Source organism: Anopheles nili, assembly GCF_943737925.1.
Source record: "Anopheles nili chromosome X unlocalized genomic scaffold, idAnoNiliSN_F5_01 X_unloc_1, whole genome shotgun sequence".
NCBI classification, from domain to species: domain Eukaryota; kingdom Metazoa; phylum Arthropoda; class Insecta; order Diptera; family Culicidae; genus Anopheles; species Anopheles nili.
Window position 1 is genome coordinate 1452129 of NW_026525467.1, and position 7872 is coordinate 1460000.

The following is a 7872-nucleotide window of genomic DNA, read 5'->3' on the forward strand; positions in this document are numbered from 1 at the left end:
GTCGCGCAAGGGTCGACATGGGTCGAGGTGGACTATCATGCGAAACCACTTTTTTCGGTCCCTACGGTGCCCCTAGATGATGAAAAGTACAATCCGAGGTTGATTACGAACACTTTTGTGCACCCCCTTCCGTAGAGCAAAATCCTGAAGGTCGGGGTTGCGCACAAGTAGACCCCCTTCCGTAGAGCAAAATCCTGAAGGTCGGGGTCGCGCAAGGGTCGACATGGGTCGAGGTGGACTATCATGCGAAACCACTTTTTTCGGTCCCTACGGTGCCCCTAGATGATGAAAAGTACAATCCGAGGTTGATTACGAACACTTTTGTGCACCCCCTTCCGTAGAGCAAAATCCTGAAGGTCGGGGTCGCGCAAGGGTCGACATGGGTCGAGGTGGACTATCATGCGAAACCACTTTTTTCGGTCCCTACGGTGCCCCTAGATGATGAAAAGTACAATCCGAGGTTGATTACGAACACTTTTGTGCACCCCCTTCCGTAGAGCAAAATCCTGAAGGTCGGGGTTGCGCACAAGTAGACCCCCTTCCGTAGAGCACAATCCTGAAGGTCGGGGTCGCGCAAGGGTCGACATGGGTCGAGGTGGACTATCATGCGAAACCATTTTTTTCGGTCCCTACGGTGCCCCTAGATGATGAAAAGTACAATCCGAGGTTGATTACGAACACTTTTGTGCACCCCCTTCCGTAGAGCAAAATCCTGAAGGTCGGGGTTGCGCACAAGTCGACCCCCTTCCGTAGAGCAAAATCCTGAAGGTCGGGGTCGCGCAAGGGTCGACATGGGTCGAGGTGGACTATCATGCGAAACCACTTTTTTCGGTCCCTACGGTGCCCCTAGATGATGAAAAGTACAATCCGAGGTTGATTACGAACACTTTTGTGCACCCCCTTCCGTAGAGCAAAATCCTGAAGGTCGGGGTTGCGCACAAGTCGACCCCCTTCCGTAGAGCAAAATCCTGAAGGTCGGGGTCGCGCAAGGGTCGACATGGGTCGAGGTGGACTATCATGCGAAACCACTTTTTTCGGTCCCTACGGTGCCCCTAGATGATGAAAAGTACAATCCGAGGTTGATTACGAACACTTTTGTGCACCCCCTTCCGTAGAGCAAAATCCTGAAGGTCGGGGTCGCACAAGTGTGCACCCCCTTCCGTAGAGCAAAATCCTGAAGGTCGGGGTCGCGCAAGGGTCGACATGGGTCGAGGTGGACTATCATGCGAAACCACTTTTTTCGGTCCCTACGGTGCCCCTAGATGATGAAAAGTACAATCCGAGGTTGATTACGAACACTTTTGTGCACCCCCTTCCGTAGAGCAAAATCCTGAAGGTCGGGGTCGAGCAAGGGTAGACCCCTTCCGTAGAGCAAAATCCTGAAGGTCGGGGTCGCGCAAGGGTCGACATGGGTCGAGGTGGACTATCATGCGAAACCACTTTTTTCGGTCCCTACGGTGCCCCTAGATGATGAAAAGTACAATCCGAGGTTGATTACGAACACTTTTGTGCACCCCCTTCCGTAGAGCAAAATCCTGAAGGTCGGGGTTGCGCACAAGTAGACCCCCTTCCGTAGAGCAAAATCCTGAAGGTCGGGGTCGCGCAAGGGTCGACATGGGTCGAGGTGGACTATCATGCGAAACCACTTTTTTCGGTCCCTACGGTGCCCCTAGATGATGAAAAGTACAATCCGAGGTTGATTACGAACACTTTTGTGCACCCCCTTCCGTAGAGCAAAATCCTGAAGGTCGGGGTTGCGCACAAGTAGACCCCCTTCCGTAGAGCAAAATCCTGAAGGTCGGGGTCGCGCAAGGGTCGACATGGGTCGAGGTGGACTATCATGCGAAACCACTTTTTTCGGTCCCTACGGTGCCCCTAGATGATGAAAAGTACAATCCGAGGTTGATTACGAACACTTTTGTGCACCCCCTTCCGTAGAGCAAAATCCTGAAGGTCGGGGTCGCACAAGTGTGCACCCCCTTCCGTAGAGCAAAATCCTGAAGGTCGGGGTCGCGCAAGGGTCGACATGGGTCGAGGTGGACTATCATGCGAAACCACTTTTTTCGGTCCCTACGGTGCCCCTAGATGATGAAAAGTACAATCCGAGGTTGATTACGAACACTTTTGTGCACCCCCTTCCGTAGAGCAAAATCCTGAAGGTCGGGGTTGCGCACAAGTAGACCCCCTTCCGTAGAGCAAAATCCTGAAGGTCGGGGTCGCGCAAGGGTCGACATGGGTCGAGGTGGACTATCATGCGAAACCACTTTTTTCGGTCCCTACGGTGCCCCTAGATGATGAAAAGTACAATCCGAGGTTGATTACGAACACTTTTGTGCACCCCCTTCCGTAGAGCAAAATCCTGAAGGTCGGGGTCGCGCAAGGGTCGACATGGGTCGAGGTGGACTATCATGCGAAACCACTTTTTTCGGTCCCTACGGTGCCCCTAGATGATGAAAAGTACAATCCGAGGTTGATTACGAACACTTTTGTGCACCCCCTTCCGTAGAGCAAAATCCTGAAGGTCGGGGTTGCGCACAAGTAGACCCCCTTCCGTAGAGCAAAATCCTGAAGGTCGGGGTCGCGCAAGGGTCGACATGGGTCGAGGTGGACTATCATGCGAAACCACTTTTTTCGGTCCCTACGGTGCCCCTAGATGATGAAAAGTACAATCCGAGGTTGATTACGAACACTTTTGTGCACCCCCTTCCGTAGAGCAAAATCCTGAAGGTCGGGGTCGCGCAAGGGTCGACATGGGTCGAGGTGGACTATCATGCGAAACCACTTTTTTCGGTCCCTACGGTGCCCCTAGATGATGAAAAGTACAATCCGAGGTTGATTACGAACACTTTTGTGCACCCCCTTCCGTAGAGCAAAATCCTGAAGGTCGGGGTTGCGCACAAGTCGACCCCCTTCCGTAGAGCAAAATCCTGAAGGTCGGGGTCGCGCAAGGGTCGACATGGGTCGAGGTGGACTATCATGCGAAACCACTTTTTTCGGTCCCTACGGTGCCCCTAGATGATGAAAAGTACAATCCGAGGTTGATTACGAACACTTTTGTGCACCCCCTTCCGTAGAGCAAAATCCTGAAGGTCGGGGTTGCGCACAAGTAGACCCCCTTCCGTAGAGCAAAATCCTGAAGGTCGGGGTCGCGCAAGGGTCGACATGGGTCGAGGTGGACTATCATGCGAAACCACTTTTTTCGGTCCCTACGGTGCCCCTAGATGATGAAAAGTACAATCCGAGGTTGATTACGAACACTTTTGTGCACCCCCTTCCGTAGAGCAAAATCCTGAAGGTCGGGGTTGCGCACAAGTCGACCCCCTTCCGTAGAGCAAAATCCTGAAGGTCGGGGTCGCGCAAGGGTCGACATGGGTCGAGGTGGACTATCATGCGAAACCACTTTTTTCGGTCCCTACGATGCCCGTAGATGATGAAAAGTACAATCCGAGGTTGATTACGAACACTTTTGTGCACCCCCTTCCGTAGAGCAAAATCCTGAAGGTCGGGGTTGCGCACAAGTAGACCCCCTTCCGTAGAGCAAAATCCTGAAGGTCGGGGTCGCGCAAGGGTCGACATGGGTCGAGGTGGACTATCATGCGAAACCACTTTTTTCGGTCCCTACGGTGCCCCTAGATGATGAAAAGTACAATCCGAGGTTGATTACGAACACTTTTGTGCACCCCCTTCCGTAGAGCAAAATCCTGAAGGTCGGGGTCGCGCAAGGGTCGACATGGGTCGAGGTGGACTATCATGCGAAACCACTTTTTTCGGTCCCTACGGTGCCCCTAGATGATGAAAAGTACAATCCGAGGTTGATTACGAACACTTTTGTGCACCCCCTTCCGTAGAGCAAAATCCTGAAGGTCGGGGTCGCGCAAGGGTCGACATGGGTCGAGGTGGACTATCATGCGAAACCACTTTTTTCGGTCCCTACGGTGCCCCTAGATGATGAAAAGTACAATCCGAGGTTGATTACGAACACTTTTGTGCACCCCCTTCCGTAGAGCAAAATCCTGAAGGTCGGGGTCGCGCAAGGGTCGACATGGGTCGAGGTGGACTATCATGCGAAACCACTTTTTTCGGTCCCTACGGTGCCCCTAGATGATGAAAAGTACAATCCGAGGTTGATTACGAACACTTTTGTGCACCCCCTTCCGTAGAGCAAAATCCTGAAGGTCGGGGTTGCGCACAAGTCGACCCCCTTCCGTAGAGCAAAATCCTGAAGGTCGGGGTCGCGCAAGGGTCGACATGGGTCGAGGTGGACTATCATGCGAAACCACTTTTTTCGGTCCCTACGGTGCCCCTAGATGATGAAAAGTACAATCCGAGGTTGATTACGAACACTTTTGTGCACCCCCTTCCGTAGAGCAAAATCCTGAAGGTCGGGGTCGCGCAAGGGTCGACATGGGTCGAGGTGGACTATCATGCGAAACCACTTTTTTCGGTCCCTACGGTGCCCCTAGATGATGAAAAGTACAATCCGAGGTTGATTACGAACACTTTTGTGCACCCCCTTCCGTAGAGCAAAATCCTGAAGGTCGGGGTTGCGCACAAGTAGACCCCCTTCCGTAGAGCAAAATCCTGAAGGTCGGGGTCGCGCAAGGGTCGACATGGGTCGAGGTGGACTATCATGCGAAACCACTTTTTTCGGTCCCTACGGTGCCCCTAGATGATGAAAAGTACAATCCGAGGTTGATTACGAACACTTTTGTGCACCCCCTTCCGTAGAGCAAAATCCTGAAGGTCGGGGTTGCGCACAAGTCGACCCCCTTCCGTAGAGCAAAATCCTGAAGGTCGGGGTCGCGCAAGGGTCGACATGGGTCGAGGTGGACTATCATGCGAAACCACTTTTTTCGGTCCCTACGATGCCCGTAGATGATGAAAAGTACAATCCGAGGTTGATTACGAACACTTTTGTGCACCCCCTTCCGTAGAGCAAAATCCTGAAGGTCGGGGTTGCGCACAAGTAGACCCCCTTCCGTAGAGCAAAATCCTGAAGGTCGGGGTCGCGCAAGGGTCGACATGGGTCGAGGTGGACTATCATGCGAAACCACTTTTTTCGGTCCCTACGGTGCCCCTAGATGATGAAAAGTACACTCCGAGGTTGATTACGAACACTTTTGTGCACCCCCTTCCGTAGAGCAAAATCCTGAAGGTCGGGGTCGCGCAAGGGTCGACATGGGTCGAGGTGGACTATCATGCGAAACCACTTTTTTCGGTCCCTACGGTGCCCCTAGATGATGAAAAGTACAATCCGAGGTTGATTACGAACACTTTTGTGCACCCCCTTCCGTAGAGCAAAATCCTGAAGGTCGGGGTCGCGCAAGGGTCGACATGGGTCGAGGTGGACTATCATGCGAAACCACTTTTTTCGGTCCCTACGGTGCCCCTAGATGATGAAAAGTACAATCCGAGGTTGATTACGAACACTTTTGTGCACCCCCTTCCGTAGAGCAAAATCCTGAAGGTCGGGGTTGCGCACAAGTAGACCCCCTTCCGTAGAGCAAAATCCTGAAGGTCGGGGTCGCGCAAGGGTCGACATGGGTCGAGGTGGACTATCATGCGAAACCACTTTTTTCGGTCCCTACGGTGCCCCTAGATGATGAAAAGTACAATCCGAGGTTGATTACGAACACTTTTGTGCACCCCCTTCCGTAGAGCAAAATCCTGAAGGTCGGGGTCGCGCAAGGGTCGACATGGGTCGAGGTGGACTATCATGCGAAACCACTTTTTTCGGTCCCTACGGTGCCCCTAGATGATGAAAAGTACAATCCGAGGTTGATTACGAACACTTTTGTGCACCCCCTTCCGTAGAGCAAAATCCTGAAGGTCGGGGTCGCGCAAGGGTCGACATGGGTCGAGGTGGACTATCATGCGAAACCACTTTTTTCGGTCCCTACGGTGCCCCTAGATGATGAAAAGTACAATCCGAGGTTGATTACGAACACTTTTGTGCACCCCCTTCCGTAGAGCAAAATCCTGAAGGTCGGGGTCGCACAAGTGTGCACCCCCTTCCGTAGAGCAAAATCCTGAAGGTCGGGGTCGCGCAAGGGTCGACATGGGTCGAGGTGGACTATCATGCGAAACCACTTTTTTCGGTCCCTACGGTGCCCCTAGATGATGAAAAGTACAATCCGAGGTTGATTACGAACACTTTTGTGCACCCCCAAAAATGGCCAAAATCCTGAAGGTCGGGTTCTCGGGGCGGTCGAGGCCCTCTGACGTGCACGAAAAACCGGTACCCACGCCGAGCTTCAGAAATGTTGCTCCAGAGACTATGTCCCAGAAAACCTTCGTACCCCAAAAACTCCCAGAAGGAGTCGTCGGATCGTTTCGCGATGTTCTAGTGAAATGTTCAGCTCGACGGAATGCAACTTTTACCTAAAGGGGTCCAAGACCGTCAGACGCTTAGGTACGGAGATACGGGCATGGGTCGGTTTTCCCCATACAAAATACCCCATGGAAAACTGCAAAACCCCAAAACAGGTCGAAGGAGTGGTCGGATCGTTTCGTGATGTTCTAGTGAAATGTTCCATTCGATAGGGCGCAACTTTTTGCTAAAGGTGTCCAAGACCGTCAGACCCTTACTTACGGAGATATAAGACACGTGCGTGGTTGCTCGTGCCGAGCTTCAGAAATGTTGCTCCAGAGACTAAGTCCCAGAAAACCTTCGGACCCCAAAAACTCCCAGAAGGAGTCGTCGGATCGTTTCGTGATGTTCTAGTGAAATGTTCAGCTCGACGGAATGCAACTTTTACCTAAAGGGGTCCAAGACCGTCAGACGCTTAGGTACGGAGATACGGGCATGGGTCGGTTTTCCCCATACAAAATACCCCATGGAAAACTGCAAAACCCCAAAACAGGTCGAAGGAGTGGTCGGATCGTTTCGTGATGTTCTAGTGAAATGTTCCATTCGATAGCGCGCAACTTTTTGCTAAAGGTGTCCAAGACCGTCAGACCCTTACTTACGGAGATATAAGACACGTGCGTGGTTGCTCGTGCCGAGCTTCAGAAATGTTGCTCCAGAGACTAAGTCCCAGAAAACCTTCCGACCCCAAAAACTCCCAGAAGGAGTCGTCGGATCGTTTCGCGATGTTCTAGTGAAATGTTCAGCTCGACGGAATGCAACTTTTACCTAAAGGGGTCCAAGACCGTCAGACGCTTAGGTACGGAGATACGGGCATGGGTCGGTTTTCCCCATACAAAATACCCCATGGAAAACTGCAAAACCCCAAAACAGGTCGAAGGAGTGGTCGGATCGTTTCGTGGTGTTCTAGTGAAATGTTCCATTCAATAAGACGCAACTTTTTGCTAAAGGTGTCCAAGACCGTCAGACCCTTACTTACGGAGATATAAGACACGTGCGTGGTTGCTCGTGCCGAGCTTCAGAAATGTTGCTCCAGAGACTAAGTCCCAGAAAACCTTCCGACCCCAAAAACTCCCAGAAGGAGTCGTCGGATCGTTTCGCGATGTTCTAGTGAAATGTTCAGCTCGACGGAATGCAACTTTTACCTAAAGGGGTCCAAGACCGTCAGACGCTTAGGTACGGAGATACGGGCATGGGTCGGTTTTCCCCATACAAAATACCCCATGGAAAACTGCAAAACCCAAAAACAGGTCGAAGGAGTGGTCGGATCGTTTCGTGGTGTTCTAGTGAAATGTTCCATTCGATAGAGCGCAACTTTTTGCTAAAGGTGTCCAAGACCGTCAGACCCTTACTTACGGAGATATAAGTTACGTGCGTGGTTGCTCGTGCCGAGCTTCAGAAATGTTGCTCCAGAGACTAAGTCCCAGAAAACCTTCCGACCCCAAAAACTCCCAGAAGGAGGCGTCGGATCGTTTCGCGATGTTCTAATGAAATGTTCAGCTTGA